Consider the following 8,583-nt stretch of genomic DNA (forward strand, 5'->3'; position numbering starts at 1 on the left):
CAGGGCTGTTTTAAGGACCAAATGACCTGACATGTCCAGGGCCCAATACACATTCTGTGGTTAATAAAAGTTCTTACCCTCCTCCCCTGAAGCTATTGCTCTTTCAAACAGAATGCAGTCAATTAAAACTAGAATTATAGGTTTGAGACATCTTGGTTTGACAATCAAATCATTAGCCAAAAGGAGAGTTTGGACCTTTTTTCTCTTTGTTGGGGTCCAAGCTGGTATTTAGCAGGCATTGGCTGAGGAAGCAGGCTACATTAAGTCCTGTGATGAGCCTTATTCAAAGGAGAGTTTCATCCAACTTTCAGTTCAGGTGGCTAAGCGCCATCTAAGTTGGGAGAATTAAAGCAACAGTGATTGGTGACTGCATTCTAACCTGGCATATGTGGCTTAAAGGTTAACTTAGTAGCCAGGAGGAAAAGGAGAATTACATGGTGTGTTCTTCACTCTCTGAAGGAGGCTGCATCATCCCCAGGGGCCAATCTTTGGCAGGACTCTTGGGGAAAAATTTTGTCTTGACAAAGTCTCTTTCAATCATTCAGTCTTCACCTTGGAGGAAAGCCTTGTATCTTCCTCACTGGTGATGGTAAAAGTAGATCCTGACACCTAAAACAGATGTGATAGTCCAAAAGATGTGGCAAATGAAAGCATGCCCAGTTATGAATCTAGCACAGTACATATGCTATTATTTATTTTTGTTGAGTTCTTCCTCATGATAGTTCAATAGTCAGAGCAAGAAGCTTGTTATCAGCTCTGACATGAGATATGGAGAAAAAAAATTTATATCAATGACATAAGATTACTGGCCACTATTCTAACCAATGTGCCATGACAGATAAGCAGAGCTAACAGACAAAAGAGGAAAGCTAATTTTATCACTTCACTGGGGTTACCTTATTTTCTAAAATGCTCTATAACATCAAGCAATCACATGTTTAAGTTTTGCTATTGTTAATATATGGGTTGACTATAGAGAAAAAAAGATTCTCTGAATTATTCAACAGAATGAACTTTGCAACTAATAAATGAAGACAGTTACGAACATAGACCAATGGTTAGCCTTAGATGTACAGGTTAAAAAAAAACCTTCAAAATTATGATGACACATCCTTTATTTTTTTGTAGCTATTCTAATTCTTGCCAAACTCAAAAAAAGATTTGAAGTGGCTTACTATATAAATATAAGTACCGGGACTTCCCTGGTGGTGCAGTGGTTAAGAATCCGCCTGCCAATGCAGGGGACACAGGGTCCACCCCTGGTCCGGGAAGACCCCACATACCGCGGAGCAACTAACCCCATGCACCACAACTACTGAGCCTGCGATCTAGAGCCCACGAGCCACAACTACTGAGCCCACGCGCTGCAACTACTGAAGCCCGCACGCCTAGAGCCCATGCTCTGCAACAAGAGAAGCCACCGCAACGAGAAGGCTGTGCACCACAACGAAGAGTAGCCTCTGTTCGCCACAACTAGAGAAAAGCCTGTGCAGCAATGAAGACCCAATACAGTCCCCACCCCAAAAAATATATATATATACATATATATATGAGTACCATCAGGCCAGTATAACAAAACCAAACTACTGATCAAAAAAACAGGAACAGGAACAAATAAATAAGGGCCAAAAGGAAGAAAAAAACCTAGAATTCTAAGAACACCTATCCGAGGAACCCTACAGCAATTAAGCCCAAAATCTGGTCTTGAGCTTCCTAGCAGCCAGGGTGATAAGGGAATAATGGATGTATGTAGTTGTCAATGCCTAGAAATAAGAAGCACAGGTCAAAAGAACAAATCTGTTTAGTCTTAATCTCTGAAAATAATTTGTGAGAGCTCTTTTTTTAAAAGGGGAATTGGGGAAGATAGTGAAGAAGAAAAAAGTCCTGACAGCTCCTTGGCATAGCATGCAAAAATGCTCTCCGTGTACATGAACTATGATCTACCTTGCAGGAACACTATGGAAATAAGTAAGGCTTCACCATTTTAACACAAATTAGGCCCTCGTAGTCGGAATCCCGGCATCCTTGGGCAACCAGAATGTGGCCTTGAGTTTGGACATGAGGAAGATCATTTCCTGGATAATAAGGAGAAGAGATGTCACAAAGAATTTTAGTTTGTATCCATGAACTATCCTGGAGCTGGATCCTATTGATTTAGTATAAAATTCAATGAGAGCTATCAATTGGATTATCTGGTGTCACCTGCTAGTTCTTCTCTAGTTTACTTTGGACCTTTCCTCATGGGCTCTTTTCTAATTCCGTTTTCTCTGCACACCCTTTTACATGTCAGGGCTTTCCAGGGCTCCGGTCCTGTAATCCTCACCCTCTGTTTGATTTCATCTACTCATGGCTTCACCAATAGCCTGTTTTCTGGTAACTTTCAAATTCATTTCTTCAGCCTACACTTCTCTCCCAAGCTTCAGATCCATGAGGCTTCTGGAGAAGTACCTCAAACTCACCAGATCCAAACGGAATTTATCTTTCTTCAAACCCAATCTGGAAACCTAGAAGTCCTCGACAGTTACCAAGTCCTGCAATGTCTACTGCGAGTGGATTCATTTTCCCAGGACACAACTAGAGTGTGCAAAGAATATAATTTTGTTCTAAAATACATTCTGCATAGCAGCAGAAACATTGTTTTTGTCAATTCAACATAAACTCAGCCAATCAGAGTTTCCCTTCTACCACCTCCCTGCGGTTACAATTAAGTTTCACCTCGTATCAAGCGCTTGCGGGGGGGGGGCTTGGAGAGTATGGGTCCTTGCTTTTAATCCACTTCTGTTGATGCTGCATTTGCTTACATGGCTGGGTTCCCCCGGCCCTCGTCACTGGCGTGTTTCTGTACCAGTATCCACTGAGATGTCCATCTGGTCGTTGGTGCCGGATCCACGCAGGTGATCCTCTGTCCCGATTCACTGGCTCCTTTGCCAGTGGCTTCTGTGCCTGCTAGAGAGGGTGAGGCAGGGGAACTTCTCAGCTGCTTCCCTATGCCACCCTGGACCCCCAGGAAACTTCCAGGCAAAACTTGGAAACTGAGGCAGAGCTGTCTTCTGCACTTTGATCCTCCATCCTCTCTGGGGACTCACTTATTTGTCCCCCAAACTCTCATCTCAGGCAGTGTTGGCAGGAGGGGCAGTGCCCGGGGCTCCTTCTTGGTGATACTTGCCGCCCTCTCATTGTCTTGTTTCCCTTCCATTCCTCTTCCTTGACATGAGGAGGGAGGGTCTTTTTAAAAAAGACCTCATTTGAGGGGAGAAATTCAAAAGTAGGGAGTTGACTCTCTCATTACTACAGTAACAACCCAATCCTGAGGGACAGGGAAGAGGATGTTTTGGCTGTTGCCTGAACTGCTGAGAGTGCAGGGGAGGGAAAGGAACAATAAATGTCAGGAAAGAAAGAGAAACTAAAAATTTCAAAATATCACCCCAGTACATATCTCTTGAACATCTCATATTTAGTTCAGCTGTTTTTGCATCACTTCCTTTTTTTTTTTTTGTCTCTTACCTGGATTGCTACAATTGGGGGGGAAAAAAAAAAAGCCACCCTGAACCATGAATCTGGTCTTGCAGAACCTTTCTTTAACCCATTCTTTTCCCCAGCTTTACTGAGATATAATTGACATATAACATTGTGTGAGTTTAAGGTGTACAACGTGATGATTGGATACATGTATATGTTGTGATATGATCACCAGGACAGGTTAGTTAACACCTCCATCACCTCACATAGTCTTGAATTCATTCTTGATACTGTGGCCAGAGTGACTTACTTTTTCTAAAATGTAAATCCAGTCCCATTACTTCCCTCCCCTGAGGCTTCAGTGGCTTTCCACTCCCTTTAGGAAGAGTCAGAACTGCCGAGAACACAAGACAAGGTCCCATCTGGAATGTGTCCACCGTTGTCTGCTCTGATGCTCCAAGCTAAGCCACTGGGCATTAAACTGAATTTGAGCACGTCTCTCTGTTCTTGTGATGAGCCTTTCTCCTCGGCTCTCCATCCGTTCACCTGATCTTCAAAGTGGACTGCTATTCATCTTTTATATTCAAATGCCACCTCCTCAATGACACTGACTATCTCCCTTCTCTGTATATTCCCCAGAAGCTATGACTCCTTTCATGATAAGGTTAATGTCTTACGGCACTTATTGGCTAACATACGTGTTTCTTCCTTCACTACAGTATAAGCTTCTTGAGGGTAGGGACTCTTGTCTTATCATCTTTGTATTGCCAGGGCCCAGCACAGTCCCTTGTGACATTGCAGGTGCTCAAAAAATCTTTCACTGAATCAACAGCCAAATGGCAGGGGATGGACCAGAAGCAAATGGTCACCATTAAGGTGACAAAAGGCTCCTGGCATAAGAGGGAGACAGTAGCTGGATACATCACAGTTTAAGCATCTCCTTATTTCTCCTTTTTCCTTTTTAAACTTATGTCCTTCTTCCCCACTTTGAAGGCTACAAAGCACAGCATTTTGGGTTTTAAACTGTCCTACACACTCTTGGGGGTCCTCCAGGCATCCCCAGATGGTGGCCCTGTACAGTGGTTGGTGGACCAAGTCACTAAGCAAAGGTAAACATTTACACTAAGCATCTTCTCTTTTCTAAGACAGTAAGCGTGTTCAGTCATGCAGCACATTTACTGAGTGATGACTGCATCCAAAGCATGTTGCTGGTTGCTGCGTGTAATGTAATTTAGAAAGATTTTCATCAAGACCAATTAAAAATTTTTTGGAGTTTTAGTTTTTAGGAAAAGTTATTTATCCAGAGTTCATTCTGACTCCCCAGGGACACGAGAGGGACTATGGAACATTTGATTTGATTAACTGAGTATTAATCAATCTTGATTATCCCTAATACTTGAAAAAGTAGCATCAAGGTCAGAAAGAAGGGGGTAGAACAAAAAGTAAGAAAAAAATATGGAAATGCTTAAATAAACTATCATCCATCCATAAAATGTAATACTCTGAAGAAGGTAAAAAGCATGAGGTAGGTCTATGTGTACCAACTTGCACAGATCTTCCCAAGAGATTAGGTAAAAAATAGCAAATTTATAACAAGACATACCATTTGATGAAATATATGTACTCCCTCCCCTCCAAACAACTAGTTATTTCTATAAGCACATATATGTTATATATAAATGCATATAAAAATGCTGGAGGGACATACATGGAATAGATTTCACTAGTAATTTCTAGGGCTGGAACTGAAAGATCAAGGGTGACATTTGCTTTATCTGTACTTTTAAAGACATTTGAAAAAGGAAAGCATATATGAACCACTTGCATAATTAAAATGAAAATAAAGGTTTTTTTTTTTCTAAAAAAGGAGAGAAGCAGGGAGATAAGCATTCAAAGACATAATAATACCTTTGTGAAATGGAAAACGATTTTTCTCATTAAGTGATAGACTGTTAAATATCGTGAGTTGATAAATTTTTGTACCTGCCTTCTTACAAAAGGTCTGCCGTTCATAGTTCAGACACGACGGAGTGGGAAGGGAACACGATTAGTGGGCAGAGCACCTGTGTTCTACTCTTCCTTCTGCCTCTTACTTGGCCCATCACTTAATCTTGCTGAATCTCAGACTCTACAAAATCTAAAAAGTGGGGATAACAATAACAGGTCATGACATTGCTGTGAAAATTTGTTGTGAGCTGTTGTGAGATGGCCATGTGCCATAGACAGTGACATTCTGTTTTATACTATTATATAGAACATGGGATTTTAATGCACAGAATATATTCTAAAATAAAGGCTCTGCCAAAGGAGACCAAGATTAATCACTACATAAGAAAAATATGAACAAAGGTGGTTGAAAAGTTAGAGTTTATTTGACAATTCACAAGTGATTTGCAAGTTTTATGGATTAGTTGGAGCCAAATTTGAAAACCAGTAGCTCCTCTTTTCTTCCTGGAATGTCTAACATGCTCTAATTTGTTGCCCAAGTAGTGCAAGCCGTGTCTACTCAAGGAATTCAAGCTAATTTTAACTTAAACTAGAAATAAAAATCAAATATACCATACAGCATTCTAAAACCAAATACAGAGAGTATTTTGTGGTTGTTGTCCTTGTTTGAGATAATTTCTACCAGAGATAATTTGTATACAGTTATCTGTTTATGAATCAGTATGAAAAAAAGAGTAAGGATCATTTAAGATAACAGAAATATTAACTCTCAAAACTTTCTATAGCAATGCAAACACAAACGCCATCTGGTCCTAGTGGTGAATTTAGTATCAAAATAACACATTTAAAAAGGTACATGTAATACACTTAAGCCTCTAGAACTTGACTTTGAGAGGAGGAAGCTGAGCCACAGAAAGATAATAAGCCAAGTTCTACTAGGAAACAGTGACCCTCACCCCTGTAACCTTTTAGAAATGACAGCCACCTGGAAAACCAATATATTAACAGAAAGAATGGTATGTAACATTTAATTTAATAAGTCAATAAGAAAAGTGAAGTTATTGTCATAAACAGCATTTGAGACTGGGTTTACAGAAGACAGACATTATCTTACATAGACCCTATTTCTGTATTTTGTTTCAGTTGCACAGTATTGAGAAAGTTCTGATTCACATTAAGAAATGGTAGCAGTTCTTTAATAGCTCACCTTGAAATACCAAGGCGCTCTTCAGTTTATCAGAGATGGCTTTATTCTGGCATCTGCACAAAAAGAGTTAACCTGGTACTGATGTTTGCTGGATTTCAGTATTCTAAAATGTTATAAACTGCATATCTGAGTTTGTTGGCTTTTAATTTTTTATGTTCAAATATATTTATCAAATATTAATGAAGAGTCTCAACAGAACACAGCTGGAATATCACTGCCTCAAGACATAAGTTGATTTGTTGATTTATTTATTTGCGTGTGAAATCTGGCTACTCTACTCTGCGCTTCCACGAGTCCCTCACTTTGTCTACTCACTGCTCTCGGTCATTCCTTCTGTCTCTTTCACAAGCTCTTGTCTTGTACCTGGCTCAAAGTGACATTTTCATCTTGTAATCTCCCCATTTCTCATGCTCTCAATTACAATTATCAATACATATGCCAACAATTCCCAAATATCTATCTCCAGCTCATATTTTTCTCCTAAGCTCCAACTAGAACTACATTTCTACTTGGATATTCCATAGGCATCTTAAACTCAAAACAGATCTAACTCATCATTCATCTTGCTTTGTCTTGCTGCCACCAAAACTAACCCTTTCCCCATGTTGAATTCACTATCTGAGTAAATGGGATGGTAACACCTGGCTGTCCAACTCAAGAGATCTAGGAATCATCCTACATTCTTCTCTTTTCTTTGCCATCTACTGATTCCACCAAGAAGCCCTACTCATTCTACCTTCCCAATAGTCTCTGAATCCATTTCACCTTTTCCATCCCAGTTCAACCACCATAAAGCAGCCTCTCAACAGGGACTACTATGATTTGCAGAACTAACTAGACTTTTAAACCATATATTTCAACACTATATCACTTCTTTACAAAAAAAAAAAATCCTTCAATATCTCTAGATTTTCTTCAGAATAAAACCCAAATCTTTTATATGACTTACAAAGTCTTTCCTGGTCTACCCTTCGCCTACTCCTCCATCACCATCTTTTGCCATATACTTTTCCCTAACACCCTGTGTGTCAGTGTACTAACCCATTCTAACCTTCTAAATGTCTCAATGCCTTCATCCCTCTAGGCCTTTGCACACGACACATTCTCTACAATTCTCTCACACCCCTTCAACTAGCTTAGCTCTTATTCCCCCACCCAAACTCAGCTATGTATCATCTCTTCTGGAAAAGATTTCTTGACTCTTCTTCCCTCTGGGCTCCCTCATGCTAGTCCTCTTGATCAGAGTACTTATGCACTGTAAACTGTCTGTGTCCTGCACCAAAGTATGAGCTTCTCTCTTGTGTCTCTATTCCTGGGATATACCAGGTGCTCAACAAATATTTTAGGTAAGAGAACAGAAGGCATGACTTAAGAGGCCAGTGGATCACTTACAGGCCTACTAACAAAATACTAACCCCACAACTGTGATTTCCCAATGAGAAGGCACCCTGCTCTATGAGTCTTTTTAATTAATTCAATTCAAACCCAACCCTTCCTTAAAAAGTTAAACATAGAATTACCATATGATCCAGCAATTCCACTCCTAGGTATATATTCAAAGAAATGAAAGCAGGACTCAAATCTTTGTATATGAATGCTCACTGCAGAATTATTCACAAAAGCCAAAAGGTGGAAATGACCCAAATGTCCATCAATAGATAAATGGATAAACAAAATGTGGTATATCCATACAATGGAATATTCAACATTGAAAGGGAATGAAATTGACATAAGCCGCAACATGGATAAACCTTGAAAACATTATGCTAAGTGAAATATGCCAAATACAAAAAGACAAATATTATATGATTCCATTTAATTGAGGGCTACCACCCATCTAAAGAACCTAGGGCCATGAGTCACTTCTGTGAATGATCTAATGGCCTGATCAGTCACAGAGACCTTAACTTCTGTGGAAACAGAATTGACCACAAAGTTACCTAGTACTGACTGCAAAACCCACATCCTGC

The sequence above is a fragment of the Lipotes vexillifer genome, unplaced genomic scaffold (assembly GCF_000442215.2).
Source record: "Lipotes vexillifer unplaced genomic scaffold, Lipotes_vexillifer_v1.1 scaffold83, whole genome shotgun sequence".
Taxonomy (NCBI): domain Eukaryota; kingdom Metazoa; phylum Chordata; class Mammalia; order Artiodactyla; family Lipotidae; genus Lipotes; species Lipotes vexillifer.